Source organism: Elgaria multicarinata, chromosome 4 (assembly GCF_023053635.1).
Source record: "Elgaria multicarinata webbii isolate HBS135686 ecotype San Diego chromosome 4, rElgMul1.1.pri, whole genome shotgun sequence".
Classification (NCBI taxonomy): domain Eukaryota; kingdom Metazoa; phylum Chordata; class Lepidosauria; order Squamata; family Anguidae; genus Elgaria; species Elgaria multicarinata.
The window spans coordinates 34,391,624-34,411,308 of record NC_086174.1 but is presented as its reverse complement, the minus strand read 5'-3'; the positions used below and the strand labels follow the sequence as shown (position 1 = coordinate 34,411,308).

Here is a 19,685-nt window from a genome sequence, read left to right as displayed (position 1 = left end):
ATTTCCATAAATCTCTTTGAGAAGAAAGAAAAGAAGCTACCCTGGGGAGGGGGAACCTGAAACTTCCCAGTGGGCATATGGAAGCAGCCTTGGATTTGTTTTGATCTATATACGTAGTATCAGTTTGTTTTCCCCTGTGGGACACGTCACATTTGGGTGGGGATGGGGCAAGTTATAGGGAAGGATTAAGCTCCTTCCCAATACCGAAGTCCAGGCTGAGTAGTAACCCCTGGTGGCTGGTGTTCAATTTTTTTTCAAACCGCATAGAACTGGCTGCATCTTTCCTTGCACCCTAATAGTCTGCAAAAACAGGATAGGCAGAACTTGACCCTGTATCCTCTCTTAGAAGCATTCCGGAACATTTCCATCTCTTCCTACTTTGGCATTAAGTGGACAAACCTTTAACGGTTCAGAGCCTTGACCACTGCTCATAAGCGTATAAAAGTTTGCATGCTTATCTGGAGCTTATCCAAACTGCTTAACCTCTCTGGCCTCAAAATCGGTCTGGAAATCCTATGAGAGCAGACTGTCTCGCGAGATCTTAAATAGAACCTTGTTTGTGCCAGGTCAGAAATACACCAAGAATTTTAAATAGGATTTCAGTAGTTTCTTTCTCCCCTATCCAGTGTCATTTTTTTTTTAAGTGCAAAGACATCTATGAATTCGAGCTCACATTTTCTCCAGGTGCTGTTGCTAGTTTAGTTTATTATTAATACACTAAAACTCTGACCCTTTTTTGGATTTATTCTGTTCCTACTGTAATCTGACAATGCTGCTTTCATATCTTTAGTTGCACAGCCCAGGGATGCTTCTTGCAGTATTTTGCTATACTGATTAGCACGGGCAAATAGTAGACTGATGTGATGGATAAACAAAACAGTATTATGTCGTGAGCAAAGACGTTGCGGTATCAGAATTACTAAATCCTAAGGCTGCAATGGGGCTTACTTCTGAGTAGACATGTATAGAATTGCACTGTTAGATCTTGTTGGCAACTTCAGTAAAGCAGGCATTAAGAAAATGAAAGGAGGTAGCTGACATTTGGATTTGTGGAAGAAGGGTACATTTGGAGACGGGAATATAGGAATGTAGAACAATGCCTTGTACTGAGTCAGATCGTTGGTCCATCTAGCCCACTGTTGTTGACACTGACTGGCAGCACTTTCCAGAGTTTCAGGCAACGGGGATTGAACTTGGACCTTCTGCGTGCAAAGCATGTGCTCTACCACTGAGCCGTACCCTTTTCCAGTGCACAGACTTCTGAGGAAGAAACAAATTGATAGCGCTATTGGTGAAGTGTAAGGAATGTGTAAGGGACAAGAATGGATGGGGAAAATAGTTTGAATGTTCAGTCTACAGTGCTTGGAAATGTAGCCATATTAATTCTCCATTATATCAAGAAAAAGAATTTGTATGCGTTGCTTTATCTATTGGTTCCCCTGCATTTTCGGACTCTAAATTTGCACTATAGTAAAATGTCCTTTGTACATACCTTGAAGCTAGAAGTTAGATGAAATCCACTATACCTAAAACTGTTACTGAAATCAGTGGGGATTTGGGTTTGCATGTAACAAGCAATATGGCTTCAGGCAGAAACCCAGAACAGTCCTTTCAGCGATCAGTTGACACCACAGAATGCATAACTGTTTGCAAATGGAGAAATGTATTTCGGAGTTGGAAACCACAGTGTGAATTGGGTTTTGTCCTTAGTTTCAAAAGCATGAGATGCTTCAGTACATTTTCCTTGTGTGTGGAGGTCTTATTTATCTCCTCCTTAAATCACACCTATATTTCTAAACAGTATGATAGTAAAAGAAAATGGGGTGTGCGTGCAGTGGGGGCTTCTTTGATAAAATAAGTAATTCCTGTGAGATTAAAAAAGAAAAGAAAAGAATTCCATTTGGTTGGAATATGCAAGTGAGCAGCTGGTCATTTATTTAACTAACTCCCGTAGTTTTGTACATAGATTCTCTCTCCTCCCCTTCCTCTTTCTTGCATACCACTTTCTGCTACACTGATGATAATGTACCTGGAAGGAAAAAGCAGTGCAAGCCAAGGCAGCCAGCGTCAGACAGGGCGGTCTGCCATCTGTCCCACCTGCTGCATTCATGTGTCCATCTGGTTACTGCAATTGCTCATTGCAAGCTTCAACAGAAGAATGTTCAGCCTGAAAAGGAGGCAGTGTGAATTATTTAGGTACCTCTAGTGTAAATAAAGAAAGGGAAATAGAAGGTGGGGGTTGACCGGTGTGTGTGTGTGTGTGTGTGTGTGTGTGTGTGTGTGTGTGTGTGTGTGTGTGCTTTGGAGAGGCAGTGAGCCTCTGTAACTCCTGGGTGCTTTGGAATGTGTTAATGCATGAGAGCATTTGATTTGCATATAGATTTAGACGTATAGATGATTGTGAAGATTACAAGCCAATGAGTTTTATCTAGATTTAGATAGCCTGGTTTGTCCATAAAATACAGCCTGTTTTCACGAGGAGAATCTTTTGGGATTTTTTACCCGAAGTGAAGCTGATGAAATCTAATGCCTTTAGCATTAATTTAGCAGAAATAAAACATTTCCCTTTTTTAAGAGCTTTGGGTGCTTTTTGTTAACCAAGAGTTTATAAGTACTGTAGCGTCATACAGCATGTGACGTTTTTAGACAGTCATGGCTACATTTATTGAGAATTCAGTTGGAAAAGAGTGTCTAATGCACCCAAAAAAGGATTTTATTTCCCCAACCCCTTAAAACTGATTTCTAACTCACAAACATATCTATATCCAGATATATCTTATATGTGCATGTTTAATAGAGACATCTTGAACAATCTTCTTAAGCAGACAAAACAAAATTGTAAGTACAATTATTTAATAAGCTGCTAATCATAAAATGGGCGAATTCAGGAAGTTTTAGTCTGCTTTTAAAACTTAGCAAGGAACATGAGGTGAGGTAAGGTCGATATTATTACTCAAGTTTTTTAAAATATTGATTGTGTATATTTGGCATGTTATCTTTATCTGTGAGGACTATTCCGTTTTTTAATAGAGATGAAACTTTTAATGCAATTTTTATGATAGAAAATGAACAGAGCCCAGGTGTCACATTTCCCAGAGAGGGGAGTATTTTCAATTCCTCAGCAGTCTCCATCTTAGTCTAATTTTATTTGACTTTTCTGAGCCTAGCATAAAAGCAGAACGCTCATAAGATGCATCTTTGAAAAAAGGTACAGGGTTAGGTGTCATTGTTTTGCCTAGTTTTAGATCTATGGAAGAAAGGGACTCAGCATCTTGATATCCCAACTGCCTAGCTACTTCTCTAAGATTTGCATGAAATTCAGCTGCAGTCTTCAAAGGGATTTGAGTGGATTGGATTTTTAAGGTTAGTCCTTGTCAAATCTATTAAGTTCAATTCTCATGCAAAACCCTTTTAATGTTTTTTTTAAGCCAATAGGGCTGCAGCGACTATTAGGACTGTATTATGTACTTTCAATAGAATATCTATGGTAATGGATCATTCTATCGGCATTTGGAACAAACCAATAATCTGCTTGTATTATTTCAAATTAAGATTTTGTATTCCTTTCATTCTCTGATGGGCAAATCTAAAACACTTTTATTAGTAAAATATAGGGGTACCTGACATAGGCTTTATACTACTAAAGCCAGATATTCCGTTTCTTCCTTTACTACATCAAATGGAACTGATGTAAAACTTTTTACACTCTAAGTACACTATTTTGCTTTTCAAAACAGACAATTATGTAGCTTCGCAACTGCTGCATCTAGTAGAGTCATCACCCTGGGGTTGGCATTGGTGTTTATTCTGTAGCTCTCCAGCAGTGCTTGACACCGTCAGGATGGAGACATAATGGAGCAAACCCACACACTGTTCTCAAGACACTTAAAGTAAATGCTTTTAGAATCAAGGGGCCAAGACTACAAAGTGATTTAATTTACTGTATTGTGTGAAAAAGAGTTCTGAGACTGGAAGCCCTTGAAATAAGTTTGAATAATTAGACTAAGACCTGCATCTCATTGTTTGAGAATGTTTCTATGTGATGACAGCTCTACACTAAGAAGTGTTTTGTACGTACCAGGTCGGTCACTGTGCACGTTTGTCCCCAGTATGTAGTTTGCTTTCATACTGCTGCCATACATTTTTGAGAACAGCTGATGGTGTCGTGGTGACAAAGCACAAGGTGGGGCTGGCCAATCCATCTGCTGAACCAGAACACAAAGTGGTTTGCTGTGTAAAGCAGCCATTTATGCAAAGGCAATGGCAAGTCACTTCCATACAGAAGCCTTCTTATAACAAGGGGCAGAATTCAACTGTGTCATTCCACTAGTGCAAATGATGCTGTGTTAGTGGAAACTAGGCTGTTAGCAATGTGCAAGAGGAGAATCCAGTTAAAATTACATTTGAACAAATAGGGTAGTGCACGTACTTGTGCAAACGTGCTTGTGAAATGGAAAGATGTGGCTAGCACTACTTCTATTTGAGGAATAACACCGTTGGATACTCTCCAAGCATCCCTTATTTCCAACTAATGCGATGTATACAGCACCATCAGTGTAGTTGCTGTGTTATAGTATAAGAAATGAAGAGATCGCTGTCCCAAGATACTTTCACCCTAAGTGTGCAATCCTGTACACTTTCCAGCAGGGAGTTGTAGGACCTTTCTGTCTAAAACATGCATAGGATTGCTCCCTAAGTTTGACATTGACAAGATGACAGAAAGAGATATGGACGGGAGATGCAAGAGTAATAAAGAGGTAAAACCCATGCAAATGCACTTACATAGACTTTATTACAGTTGCAGATGAAAGTGGGGAGTTAAGGAGGTATTGGGGTATAAGTGCCTTCTGAGTCAGGACTGAAAAAATTAGTTCAGAAATTAATCACGGGGCACTATAGCATTTCGTTTAAAACCTACATGTTCTAGCCCAGGAGTAGTCCGCCTGGTGTCCTCCTTCTACTTTGGACTACAGCTCACATTAATTCCTGATACTGGCCATGCTGGCTGGTTGGAATCCAAAGATCTGCATAGCACCCTAGCCAATAAGATTATTCTAAAATATATTAGAACTGTGAATTGTGTTTTTACTTAGGCTTCATGTAACAACCATTTATAAGCTAATGCAGCCAGTTACAATTGAATTAAAAGCTAGCCTTTAATTTTAATGTCTGATAGCATTAATATAGCTGTTTATGGCATTATTTATTAATTATATGGGTAAATAGCATCTATGCCACTACTTAATAACATTACATAGAGTGCTCCATTATCTCTGTTCCACAGTAGGTCATTAATGGCATGCATCCCCTCCCCGCCCATCCCAGTTTGCTAGTATTTGGAGAGACAAGGGAGGATAGCATTGGTTGGAATAGCAAAGAAGGTTGTCCAGATGTCTGGTATAGATTTTGTTTTGCAGGTTGCCTCAAGATATTTTGGTAAGAAGATTGTTACGTTTATTTTTTTTTTTTCTAGAAGGGTATCCTAAGATGCAAGATTTATGTAACTAGTACCATTAGACACCCCTTGTAGAAAGAAACTTTTCTATGTTGCTGTTTCTTTTCAAAGTGCAATATTTTAAAGTGCAGAGTTCAAGTATTTCGAGATTATGGCAATTCTAACAAGAAACGTGTTTGTATGTGTGTCTACATCCACACTCGTGTGAATAATAGCTAAACATGGCAAATTAAGAACAGCTTGATTTAACAAAGGTACAGTTTGGCTTTCTGTTCTTGCTTTTCCTGCTTAGTAAGGAGCCATCTTTGAATGAAAGTTCAGAAGGAGAGAGAAGGAATATGGAGGAGAGAAGTTAATTTCTCATAGAGATCAAATGATTGTATTACCTCAAATGGCACATTTGCTGCTGAGCTCCAGTAAGAGAAATGAGTCATATTAAAAATTAGTTTGGGAAGGCTTGAATAGGACCCACTTTCCTCCCTTCTGCATATTGCATGTCTAATGTTGCCAGTCCCTTACTTCTTGTAATTGCAAAAATCATTTTCCAAAATTAGTGAGGAGTATGGGAGAATGTTCAGGAAATGAAACTGTTTTGTCCAGCTGTGAGGACAGTTAGAGTGCATTATTGCCTAGGTGAATGAGAGAACACAAGAAAATATTTGTATTTGTAAATGTGTTTGTAAACAATGACGGGTGTTTTTTTTCTCTCTCTTTAGTAGTCTATTAGTTTGAATCTCAGTTTGCAAAATTGAGAAGTTGGAGAACTGTAGTTCCTATTAATGAGGAGATGATATAAGACTCAATGAAGCTTCCTCAGGCTGTTTTTTTTCTGACACAGGGAAGTCTTTTCCCAACAGAAAAGGCAGCTGGTGCAGTGACTTAAGAACGCCATGTGCTTTGGGCTTGAAAAATGCCATCTTCTTGATGGGTTGTGGAGGATGTTTGCAGGGGTCTCTCTTCAATAAAATGGCATTTACGGTGCAATTCTTTGCATGTTTAGACAGAAAAAAAAGTCTTGCAACTCCATCATGCCTCAGCAAGCATGACTGGCTTGGACATGCAGAGGTTGTAGGACTTTATTTCTGTCTGAACATGCATGGGGTTACGTCCTAAATCTCTTTCAGACAGGGTCCTTAAAGAAGGGATAAATTGACTGATTAAGCTGATTTTTCCCTCTCAAGGTGATATTTTATTTATATGATCAAATACCTTGGAAATTATTAATTTGTCAGTGGAACATGTTGTTACTGTGAGTTTACTGAAAATGATACTGGAAAAATATAAATGGAGAATGAAGTTGTTTTTTAAAGCCAAATTATCCTGAATTTTAAAGAGAGAAAACCCTGTATTTCTCTCTCTCTTCATACATGACGACCTAGTTTGGACAATCATAAGTTGAGATAGGAACATGCCTTCTCCCCACACACATAGCTCCTTCACACGAGCCATTATTTAAACCATGAAGTCACTAACCATAATTTCCTAGTTTGGATGAAATGGGAAACTATGGTTAATTAGAGACTTCCTGATTTAATTGTGGCTCATAAGAAGGCAGGAGCGAATGGTTTGCCTGCACCAGCAAAGGGCTTGTTCACATCTCATCTAATGAAACCAAGGTATGTTCATGTAGAAGCAGCCAATATTTTCCCCATGTAAAGGGGGAAACCATTAGGACTATGGATCAGCTCTCCTGGAGGGTGATCAGACAAGTGTGTGTGTGTATGCATGTATTTCTTAGACTAGTTCTTATCTTTACCCAGATTGGATATGAATGATACATTTATTAAATTTCAGAATAGACTGAGTGGATGAATTCTATAAATTAAATAACTACAGGTCATTCTGGTAACATAGAAGTTAGAAATGGAAGCTTCAAAGGAGATCATCAAAGCCAAGAGACACCTGCTTCTGTTTGCAGGTTGATTTTCATTTCAGTATTCATTTATTTTAATTACATTTTGTTTTAAAGTGTCAATTTAAAATGTGGGTGGTTTGCTTTAATAAAATAGGGTTGTTCTTTGCAAGGGATGCTATGGCTGTCATAGGGTTTGAGAGTGTAACGAGGGGAACTGGCATTAGCAAAGGCACTGTGCCGCTCATTTTATAGTATTACCTGTCCATCTGTCCACTGGAATGAGCCACTTATCATGCTTCTAGGTTTTTCTCTTTCAACTTTAAGAATTATGAAAGGAAAATTCCAATTTTTCCTGTCCCTTTGTGACAGGTAGACTGAAGATTGTGGCCATTTGGATTAAAAACATATCCATCACTACCAGCCGACAGGTTATTATTATGTCTCCTTTGAATATATGAATTTCATCTGCTATGTATTGGAAGTCTAAGAATGCCAACTTTTTATATAAATAATTATCTTGCCAGTGATGTACTGCATACTGTTGCCATATTTTTTCACTTTTACAGCATTCTTGGCCTTATCACCTATAACATAAATCTAAAGCTTTCATATTTAATAAAAACCTTTAGACTAGCAATCCCTCCGTAATGCAGAGCCAACCAATCACATATCATCATCTGGCTATCATTTATTTGTTTTCCTGTGACAGATGTTTTAGAAGATATCCCAGTTTAAGGTTGACGACATGTTTGATACAGCTAGGCAATGGAATAAGAGAGAGACCATACTCATGGTCTATTTCTGAACTTGATGGTATTCACTTTCAGTCTGTAATTATTGTGTGCACTTAGGACACAATCTACTGGGAAGTTCTCCAGAACAGGAAACATTGAAATGAATGGAACTCACCAAAACACTTCCAATTTATTTTAATGGTGCTTATATAGGTACATTTTCTGGTAGATTGTGCCCTTTACTTTTTTATATTAGACTGGTCTAGAATGGTAGATTTTATATGCTTGCCCCACTTTTAAAAAGTATGTTTTCCAAGTAGCCAAATATAATATTATACTCAAGCCCCAATTTATGATACTTATGGGACATTTTTTTTATTTCCCCTTTAAACTTCTCGACACATTTAGCTAAAATCAATGAGATTTACATGCAGTTTACTGGACCCAGCAAGTGTATGCCAACCTAGTTAATGCATCAGATGCACTATCTAGTTCTGATTCTTTTCTGTATGCAAAGACCTCCTGATAGAACACATTTGGCTGCAGCAGTTATTTTGGATATGCCGAGAAATAGTACAGTGTTTCTAGCATTAAAATAGCCACATCAGATATCAGTTGATTTTTGTAGTGAACATGGAGAATAAATACAGTTGCTGGCCTAATCTTGTACCCTTTTTGAAGCAAATAGTGAACATAATCAAACACCATTCCTGAGAGATGCATACTGCATATATTAAAGATATCATTTAGATAGGTAAGTTAAAATGGTAAGTATTTAGCTGTAATAAGAATCTTATAGGTAAAAGATTCAGAGGGAATGCAAACTTTGTTCCTTGTATTATTATTTTTTAAAAAAGAAAAGAAAAGAAATGTATTTGCTTGTTTGTTTGTTTAGGAATAAAGAGACATCTTGAGACTCTATAAAGATGCTTATTGTGTGAATTCACTTGCTTTATTCATATAGACACTGAAGAAGTGAAAGCCATTTATGCCAATTCCATCCTGACCTTTGCTCCGTGAATCCAAAGGCAGAGCTCTAGCACGTAAGGCCAATGGCATAAATGGCTTTGAATTACACATAGTAATATGTGAATGATGTGCAACTGTGAAAAGCCAAAGGTTTTTATGTTTTTCCTAGGCTCTGTCACCATGTTCGCTAATATCTTAGAAAGGATAAAAGGTTTCAGATTTGTATATATTCTCTTTATAGTTTGATAAGATCCTTGTGATATACATTATTTTGTATATAGTATAACCTTAAGCTCAAACACAACTACTTTATTACATCATTTTGTTAACTAGTCTAGGATTACACAGAAATATCTGCAGAGTTAGAAGGCAGAGGAATAGCCACCAAATGTATTTATTTATTAGTTTATTTGTTGACAGCATATTTGTGAACATGCAGCTATAGCTAGCTGTGGCTTTCATAAGTGTGATAAGGTACTGGATTTTGTTTTCTTTATCAGTGTCTGCTGGTTGCCTTACATAGGCACTGGTCCCCTGTCCTGAATATTTGCACTGCTTTATCTTTGTATACCACCATTGTAATACCCCTGCATTGTTGATGTTTTACTTGTGGTTTGTGGAATAGTGCTAGTGCAGTAGTAAGCTATGTGAGATAATAAGAATTGTTCTTTTCTAGATCAGACCAATGTCAGCATTTGGTATCTAACACTGGTGAACCACATGTTATTATTATTATTATTATTTGTTTATTTATATAGCACCATCAATGTACATGGTGCTGTACAGAGTAAAACAGTAAATAGCAAGACTAATTTGGGGAGAGTCCATAACTCATTGTGTAGAGCACGGAAGGTCCTAGGTTAAATCCTTGGCAGGGTCAGATAGCAGGTGATGGGAAAGATGGCCACTGCTAATTAGAGTATAGAATCATAGAATAATTGAGCTGGAAGGGGCCTATAAGGCCATCGAGTCCAACCCCCTGCCCAATGCAGGGATCCACATTAAAGCATGCTTGATATGTAGCTTTCCAGCTGCCTCTTGAAGGCCTCTACTGTGGGAGAGCCCACTACCTCCTTAGGTAATTGGTTCCATGTCGTGCTGCTCTAAAAGTTAGGAAGTTTTTCCTGATGTCCAGCCGGAACCTGGCTTCTTGTAACTTGAGCCCATTATTCCGTGTCCTGTACTCTGGGATGATTGAAGAGAGATCCTGGCCCTCCTCTGTGTGACAACCTTTCCAGTACCTAAAGAGAAGACAGTGCTAGATTAGATGGACCAATAGTCTGACTCAGTACAAGACAGGTTCATATGGTCAGCAGTTCTCCCCGTATGTTTCCAGCATCTGGTAGTTAGAAGGATACATGTATTTAGCTATTGTAGCTGAAACCTGTCTATAGCTATCTTCATGAAGTTTTCTAAAACTAGTTGCCATAACTCCATAAGGTAATTATGCATTGTTTGAAGAAGCGCTTTGCCATCCTGAACTTAGTCCTGCCACCCCAAGTAGTTGTATGTTTGTGCAGCAGCATAGTCTGTCGTTTTTAGGGTTGTACAGCATCTAAATGTATTGAGAATTGGGCTCTTTTATTGCTCATGCAGATTCCTGACAGGTGATACACATGGCTTCTAGTATATGTGTACCCCTTCAAAAGGCCAGGAAAAAACTTGTAGGAGTTAGCATAAGATAGTTTGATGAAACCCGTTCTTACCTCCCTTCTGTGGCATGATTCAGGGCAAATTCTCTAACATGGTGCCAGAAACAATTTTTGGCACAGCAGTGTCCAACATTGCATTTGCCCAGTTGTGCTTTGCTTCAGACTCTTAAATTCAGCCCTAGGCACTCAAGCAGTGGACAACTGGACTAGGCCAATTGTCTTGAGCTAGGTTGTTAAACATCCTAATGCAATCAAACTCTGTATTCTCATTCTTTCCACTGAGCACTTTCAGTGAGGATAACTTTAGCAATTTGGAAGTCAGATAATCAGGCAATAAAAGGAACTTTGTCACTTTCTCTGTAGTTGAATATCCAGGCAGTATCCAGGAAACCCGTTTCACTAAATGCAATTGCTGTTGTGCTAGAGGTAGCTTACACTAGCACAACATAATTTAGATTAACAGTAATGTTGAACTGGATACTGCCCTATGTTTACTATTTTGTGCTGTGTATTTGAATTTTTTTCTCTCTAAAGGGCTTTGTTCTCAATTTTATTTTATTTATTTATTACATTTGTATACTGCCTCATAACCGAAGCTCTCTGGGCAGTTTACAAAGATTAAAATATTGGATTAAAAAGATTTAAATTTATAGTATACATATTGCTGATAGTTTTCCAAACTGCATTTTTCCTTGGAGTTTTCTCTCACCCGTTACTTTGTGTGTGTGTATACACACACACACACACACACACACACACACACACAAACCTTTGGGCTATTCACAGCTACACATTGCTCACACATTACTCTCTGTGTTAGCTAAATCTGTTTGTGCCACTGGCTGTTTTTGTTTCATGTTTTTTTATTTGGCAGGGGGGAAGTAAGCTGTAGACAAAGAGGACATAATACATTTTTCAACTAGTGCAAGAACATTTAACTAATCTTTCAGTTAAAAACAAAGACTTTTATTGTTCTTTATTGAAAGGAGCCTGAACATAAAATGTTCTAGTTGAAAACTGTATTAAGATAATTAAAAAGTGTATTCCTGAGGTCCAAACCATATGGTGAATCCTAGTGTAGTCAATCAGGATATTCGTATTGAACTGCATAGAAATACGACTGGTTGGGGTTGTAGGAGTTGTAGGACTTTTTTGTGTATCTAAACATACATGGGATTGCATCCTTAATTGTCGGTGGTTCAGATCTTGAAACTAAATATCTGTAGTACAAAACTAGAGCGGACTGTCTTGTGCAATCTACTTCTATCCACCAATTCCTTTTAAAACTAGAATCCCCAAAGTGCACAATTCCCCTGGCATACCGTTAGTATGCACTTTCAGAAAGCATGCTTTGCCTCCCCTCTTTGCCATTGTGTCCTTAAAGGCCCTCTTAATGCACGATTAAGAGGGCCTTTAAAATCATGATTGGCATGGGGGAGGTAATCGTGTCCCTCCTGGCTCTGTTAATAGAGCCTTTAAGGACCCCTTCTACACCGGGGGGGGGGGGCGGGGGCGGGGGCGAAACAAAATTTCTCCGAGGCTCAGGAAATTGCATATTTTCTCCATCCACTCTGGCATTAGACTAGAGGGGGGAAATACGCAATTTCCCCAGCCTTGGGGAAATTGTGTATTTTCCCCACTATGTTAATGGTGACCGCCATTAACACAGTGGGGAAAAGAACAGAGGAGGGGCAAGTCAGGGTGGAACAGTTCCGCCCTGACTGGCATCCCCTTCTAGGGTGAAAAATGCTAGCTGAATCTGGGAAAGCAAAGCCATTGGGAGGAGCCTCCCTCCAACATACATATAGTTCCAGCAGTAGTAGATGTTCCTATAATGCTCTACACGACAGCATGGATCTTGATGATCCTCACCTTTCAAGATGCAGAAAATTGTGTTTTGCACCATCTGCAGCTTCTGAACAATATTTGGCAGCAGCCCCACATTCAAAGCACATTGCAAGACTAAAGGTTCTCAGGGCAGGAGTGATGGCCACTAGCTCTAATTCATGAGGAGAGAATTTTGGTCTTTTTAATAGTTTATTGGTCCTGGGAGGGGATAGTAGGAACATGCTGAGATACAAAATTCAAGCTGAAGAATGATTTAAAGGGCTAGTCCGGGAGAAGCGAATGGTCGAAATAAGAATTCTAACTGGATGGTGTATGAAGGGGGAAGATGATGGCTTATAAAGAAAAAGTATAAATAGAAACTGGAAGGCTTGAAGAAATGGGAACAAGCAGATGAGTAACTGCACAGAGTTGCCAGAACAGGGACCAAGAGTTGAGTTACTCAGGGAAGAAATGGAAGTGACCCAGAAAAGTATTTATAGGTAGTGTGGGCTCCTCCCCATCACAGCTAATTCCTACGCATCTGATAGCTGATCAACAAGTCTCCTGACTTTCCACCCCTGATCACAGCAGAACATAGCCGCTGGCCCACCTCAGCAAGGGAAAACTAGAGAACACTCTGCTGAGAGTGAGCAGCTACTGCAAAAAGATAGGGAAAGAGAATGAATGAATAAATGAGAACGAGATGGATAGCCGCACTTGAGGTGATTGGGAGCTGATGGTGGCCCTTGGGCCTTGTAGTAAAGAACACACTGTTAGGGCCACAGGCCATGGGCATGTTGAACTGTAGATCTATAAGGAGCTGGGCTGGAATCCTATTCCTTGAGCCATTATATCTCTAGGAAAAAGCATCAATGGCTACTAGTCATCATAGTTATATATTGCTGCCAGTATCAGGCAGTATGCCTCTGTACACCAGTTGCTGGGGAACAGAAATGGGAGGTTGCTATTCTACTCGTGGCCTGCTTGTTCCCACGGGTAGCTGGTTGGCCACTGTGTGAACATAATGCTGGATTAGACTAACCCTTTGTCGAATCCAACAGGGCTCTTCTAATGTTCATAGGACTCCTGGGGCTCAAGAAGCTTTCCTGGTTCTTTCTTTGGTGTAGGAACATAAGAAGCTTTCTTATACTCTTGACTCTTCTATTTCTTGTTCTACTCTGGGAGCAGTTCTTCAAGAGTTTCAGGCAGAGATCAGAAGGCTTGAAGAGAAGAGACTTTAGGTGGAGGTCCTTCCCATCATGTGCTACTCAATCCTTTTAAATAGTCATGTCATGGATTGAACTGGGGACATTCTGCATCCAAAGCATATGCTCTGCCTCTGAACCATGTCCCTTCTGCACTATGATGGAGCACTGTCCCCCAGCTCAGACTCAAATCCTAGGTAGGGCCCAGCCATGTCCTGCTTTGCACTCAGGCATTACAGGTAGGGCCCTGTAATGCCTTCTCTCCTTGCAAATGGTTTGATTGACTTCCTGATATTGGCCACACTTTGTCTCTCTGATCAACTGGTTTGAGTTGTCCCACTGTCAAACACTTCGGCCAGACTAGCACTCATTGGAAGAGGGTTCGTCTAACTTGACCAAGATCCATTCCCTTAATCTTTTTCCTTTAAGAGGCCCTGACAGAAGATAAACAACTTTCTCTCCCTCACCATAAAATTATTATCTTATAGCCTTGTGAGGCCTATAGCCTTGTCAGTGCTCAGTTATTTCCAAAACGATTGGTGCCCATTTCTTATGGAAGAAGGTTGAAGGGCTAGTCCTAGATTGTTGGCTGGGGCAGGAGGGGTGATGAGCAAGACATTCTGGATTCCAGTTTGATCCTTCAGCTTCAGAGCTATTTCTTATATTGTAATACATGGATAGGAAATCAGATATGTTACATATGCATCGTGGGTTGATTTTGTTCTTGTAGCAATTTTTTCTTTTTTAAAAAATCTCTTTTGTAATACTGTCTTGGGTGAATTTGCACTTTACACTTTTCGAAGGAAATATTTTTCCGCCCTCTCGTTGAATATTATACCGTCAACTCATTTTGGTTCCCTTAACGAAAATACAATTTCAAGCTTTCTGTATGAGACCATGACAAAGTGATTTTATAGCTAGTACTGAAAGTGACTAAACTTGACAACAATTGTATTTTATGACAACCTCTGCTTTCATGTCCCCAGCCTACTTTCCTATCACCATTTTTATTCCCTTTTGGTTCTCTCTCTCTCTCTCTGCCCCCTCCTCCCCTTCCCAAATGCAAGAAATTCCATATCTCTGCATTGGCTGGAAACAAATCCCTTTACCAGGAGTGCATTTTAATGGAGAGCCTGCTTCACTTAAGTCACCAGAACCTTAACTATATAATATTCAATTTCTTACCAACCCAGAACCAAAGCTTTTCCTTGAGAGCCATGTTCATAAGGGTAGTGGAAGAATTAGTATTACAGAACTAAATCAGATTAGGGGGGGTGAATATGAATTAGATTTTGTAACAGATGGTGCAGTGGAAATTAAAGGTGCTTTGCGAATGGAAGCGACAGCAGCTTTGCCTCTTTTTCTCTCTGTCTTTCTCTTTCATGCACTTGATAGACGGGTATAAATCACAACAATCCCGTCTTGACAGCCAATTTTGAGAATTTGATCTGGTTAAAGACATGGCTTTCCCGCTCCACTCACTGAAACGGACTTCTATTTTATTTTTATACAGCACCTTGTCATATTTAGGAAAGCAGGATCACCTGTCTCCCTTTAATGAAATTTTCTTTAATTACAGTTATAGCTCTTTAGTGTTAATTACTTTTCCATTCAGCCTGAATTCTGAGTCTGTCTCATAGGAAGGTTTCCCCCCACTGACGCATATGCTATCATTTTTCTAAAGATTCTTTTCATTGTTAGAAGTTATTGTCAGATCCATTCTAATTAGTTCTTAATTATCAAAATCATTATTGTGTATAGCAAAAGAATCACAAACAACTGCTAAAGTTATAGCGTCACCCCACACACAAAGAAGCGTTTAAAAGTAACAGTCTGTCAAATCTGAGAAGAGCTTAATAAATTGCCAAAATTATTGCGGAGCTATTTGTAATTTCCTCAATCCCTCTTCCCACTTTTTTTTCCCAGAGATCAGAATGTAATTCCAGACAATCTATTTGTTTATGTAAATGGATTTCCTCCATCACTCCCAAGGAAGGCAGATTTCAAATTCAGCCCTCTAGTGTGCTTAATATAATTCACTTATTGCATTTAATATGGCAAGTTTGCATTTGGACTGGAGTGGACGGCATATACTTGGTGAATGGCAGACTGCTCCAGTGCTGGGGGGGGGGGGGGGACACACGAAAATGAAACAGAGTGGGTGGGTGGGGGGGGAATCCTCTTTCAAGAAGTGAAGACAAGATCCTTAGAGCTGGCAACTAACAGTTGGTGGAAATAAAGCTTCCTACTGGCAGTCAAATCAAATGTAGTAACAACTCAACGACTCCCTGCTGCTAGCTGACAGCATGGTGTAACATACTAGGACAAACATTCACTTAAACGGTGATTGCAGGGAAACGTCATTTCACAACTTGCCAATTGCTATTTTTTCTTTTCTTTTTAAGAATGGGGCAATGGGGCAAAGGAGTTAGGGTGGAAATCAGGATCAGCTGGGGGACACATTCATTCTTTCCCTGCTTAATTTTTTCATAAACAGATAGTGCCCCCCCCCCCAACTGCTTTTATAGTGAGATTTTTTTAAAGTTATATTTTCCTATTGCATTATCTACAAAAAGGCATTATATGGTTAGCTGGACACACATGCATGTAAGAATACATACTCAGGAGCAGAGGAAATCATTTAGTCAGATCATTGATATAATCAATTAGAGTTCAGCATGTTCAATGAATGCACTTTTAGCAATCCTTTTTTTTTTTTTTAAGATGAACAATTGAAACTTAGAGTCTATTTGGAGATTCCTAGCCATATTTTCCCCTTTCCTTTATTGCTTTTTATTCCTTTTGAAAATGACAGACAAATAGGCACTCATGATCCATAGCACCAGATTTGTGACTGGCACAAGTAACTGCTTTTGATGTTGTAATCACTTCAATATAATCCTTATTTGAAAAGCCTGTTACGTCCTGGAACAAATCTTCCGTTATTTTTGTAGTATCTTTATTTTGTTTTCTTGACTGTATGCAATGCTGACTTTCTTTCCGCTATTTCAGTCAGCGTTTTTTTTTTTTTTGGTTTTTTTTTTTTTAAAGCAAATCAGAATACAGCTTGGCTTATAGATTCCTTATCATTTGTGGTTGCTCCAGGTGTGTGTGTGTGTGTGATTTATTAGGTGAATTCACATGCCTGCAGGATGGGGAGAGGGGACGAGAGACACACTTGGGTCGAATTCCATGCATTTGCCATTAAACAGGCAAGGTACACTGCAGTGTTCCTGACAGCTGAAATGGTGACTGTGGAAATGGACTGCCCCATGTGCAGGGTAAACCAGGGGAGGAAATGTGCCATAAGACATCATGTAGCATGAACTGTTACCATTTCAGCCACCTGTACGTAGCAACCATGCTGAACTGACCAGTGTGCCCAATGTCCTTTAAGTGAGCACAGCTTACCTCTGCCTCCTCCTCAGCAAAACCCTCTGGGCTGTATCAAGTGACAGTCATACTTAGAGTAGACCCATTGAAATGAATGGGACGTAACTCAGACTAATATTTGCTACAACCCCATGGTCCCAGCCTTATTCCTAAGCCTAGTTGTGTTGTTAGGATCTAAGGGCCAACTACAAGTGTGTATTTTTTATTAAAGAGGTGCTTATCTATTTGTCTATAAAGTAGTAAGAAATTAACTTTGTATACAAAGGAGCATGAAGAGGAGGGGAGTGAAATCCCTTCACTGCTGCCATCACTGCCTTATGATGCTGTGTTGTTCTTCGCCAGCTCAGTAGGCAGAAAACAACTTAAAGCAGCAGAGGTAAGGCAGGGGAGAGGTCATTTGGTCCACTCCTTCACATGCTTCTTTCAGTGTAAAAATAACCCAGGGGCTGCCAGCTCCAGTGGGTGTGAGTGTGGTGGCGCTGTATTGATTATACGATGCAGCAGCCACCTTGCAGCCATCATGGGGCTGTCTGTCGAAGCTGCAAAGAAAAAAAGTATGTGACTTACCCCAACTTTTTTCTCCGGAGTGAGGCGGGTATGGTGCATCCGCTGCCTATCCTCGCTCCAGAGTCGCAGCAGAGGCGTGGTCAGGTGGATGACGACCCATGATTGGTTGCCGTCTCCCTGGACAAGGAGTGGGTCCAGCTGCCGGAAACCCTGCACTGTTGCTGCAGCATCGGGTTTAGTCGCTGCCAACCAGAAGCAGCAAAAGCACGAGTGTTAGCGCAGTGGCAACCCGCTGCCGTATAGGCAGCCCCCTGGTCCCCTTTATAACTGAATGGGCATATCTGCACTGAGCCTAACATAATCATTTTAACTGACCAAACCTTGCACAAATACAAAAATGACTTTCCTGTAAGGAAGGCAAAACCCCAGCATCCCTGGTTTGAAGTAAGGGCAAGTGGGTATGGAAGACAAATGAACAATGTTCCTCTGCTGGGATCAGGTTCCACTTTTAATCGCAGGAACAGCCTGTAGCAGAATAGTCTCCATTTCAGTCTGCCATGTTAGTCCTTAATAGGGTGACGTGGCCAGCAATGAGACTATAGCTGGGCTGTTATGGACCATATCACCCGCTTTCTTCACTTGCCACGTCACCCTATTAAGGACACGTGCTCCTTGTCCGCAAGCTCAAATGTTGCTGGAGGGCTATATGTATAATGCCCTTGCACGCTTGAAACCTATATCCTAGGGAAGGGTTAGAAGACTCCGAGATCCCTGGACATCTTAGAAAATGGAAGTGCTTTATTCAGAACAATGCAGGGCTGGCTTCTACGGATCGTAAATATCTTTCCTAGCCTTGAAATGTTGTTTATCTTCTCATCATGTTTTCACAAGTAACCAGATGTGAGTGACTGATGCCTTCGCTGAAAAGTATGATATGAAATACTGAAAAAGAAATTTTAAAAAATCCTTTATAGCTGCTATTTCTCTAAGCTACTATTTAACTATACTTTAAGGGAGCATGGACTCTGCATGTCCAGTATTTTTTACTTTAGTTTAGTTTTATCGCATATTGTAAGAGCCAGGAGTGACTAGCATCCCCTCCATCACTTGTAGTATTATTGTATGTTTTGGGGGCGGACATGGGATAGCTTTATTCCATAGCTACTTTTCCATGGGACCCCAGTCAGCTTGCGAGATATAAAGCAAGCAGGGTGCTGCATTTGCAAGTATTGCAGGGGTGAGCAGTGTTTGGCATTTAAGGCTACTGTAGAAATTTTTGCCCTTTGATTTTTATATGTACGTCAGCAGTTGTGAGAGTTAGAAATTTAACATGATTTAAAAGGGTGCTTTCCTAAATATGACAAGGTTCTCAAGATATAAAATGCTAGTTACGCCTAGCAAAAATATTACATAACGAAAAGTAGAAGACATGGAACTTGCAAAATCAATCTAAATGCCCTTTTAAATGAGTGCCATCACTACATCCTCATTTTACATTGCTGTGAAAGCAAAGTAGTAAAATATGGTTAATTTTTTTTATGATAAGAGTGTCTGCGTATTTATTTATATGCATGTGTGAGTGCGTATTTGCATGCACCCACATATCTCACCCTGTATGCGCTTTCCCCAGTAACTGCATGATTTTTAAAATGAGTTTCAGACACCAATAGGATTTTCCGTTAACTCCTCTACTTCTGTTGGCTCCGTTGTTTGAGTATTAGAACACTGAACTGTCTGAATAAAGTATTGATCCATATTTCTATTTGAAAGATCTGAATTATTTTCTCTCCTCTTCAGAAAGTGTTAAGAGGAAGCTTCTTAGTAGCACGTTGAATTGGTACAACTAAGTTGTGTGTGTTTGTGTAACACAAATAAAAGAAAAAGGCTACGTGAAAATGGATGTCCAGTATTGTGTATGTGTGTTTATAAAATTGGGTCTCCATTTTCACTCACACATTTATCTTATTACCTTTGATGATTTTATTTGAATAAGTGTCATATTAACATGCATAGCACAGGCTTGGCTCTGACTTAATTGCAGCATTCTCATCAACACCCCCCTCCCAGGCATAAGGCCTTCTACTCTTG

The 19,685-nt window shown here is 39.7% G+C and overlaps 1 protein-coding gene across 17 annotated transcripts in view; it reads left to right on the top strand.

Moving 5' to 3' along the window:
* The window catches only part of ESRRG (estrogen related receptor gamma), a 541,458-nt gene that overhangs the window by 328,639 nt on the left and 193,134 nt on the right, over nucleotides 1-19,685 (top strand). Inside the window, exon 1 of one of the 17 annotated variants that reach the window (XM_063124065.1) lies at nucleotides 2,172-2,196. The exons of 15 other annotated variants lie outside the window; for them this stretch is intronic. The gene's annotated coding sequence lies outside the window, so the exon portion shown is untranslated. Of the gene's footprint in view, nucleotides 1-2,171; nucleotides 2,197-4,027; nucleotides 4,082-19,685 lie in introns of those variants that run through there. One more of the 17 variants, XM_063124063.1, reaches the window with a different exon arrangement.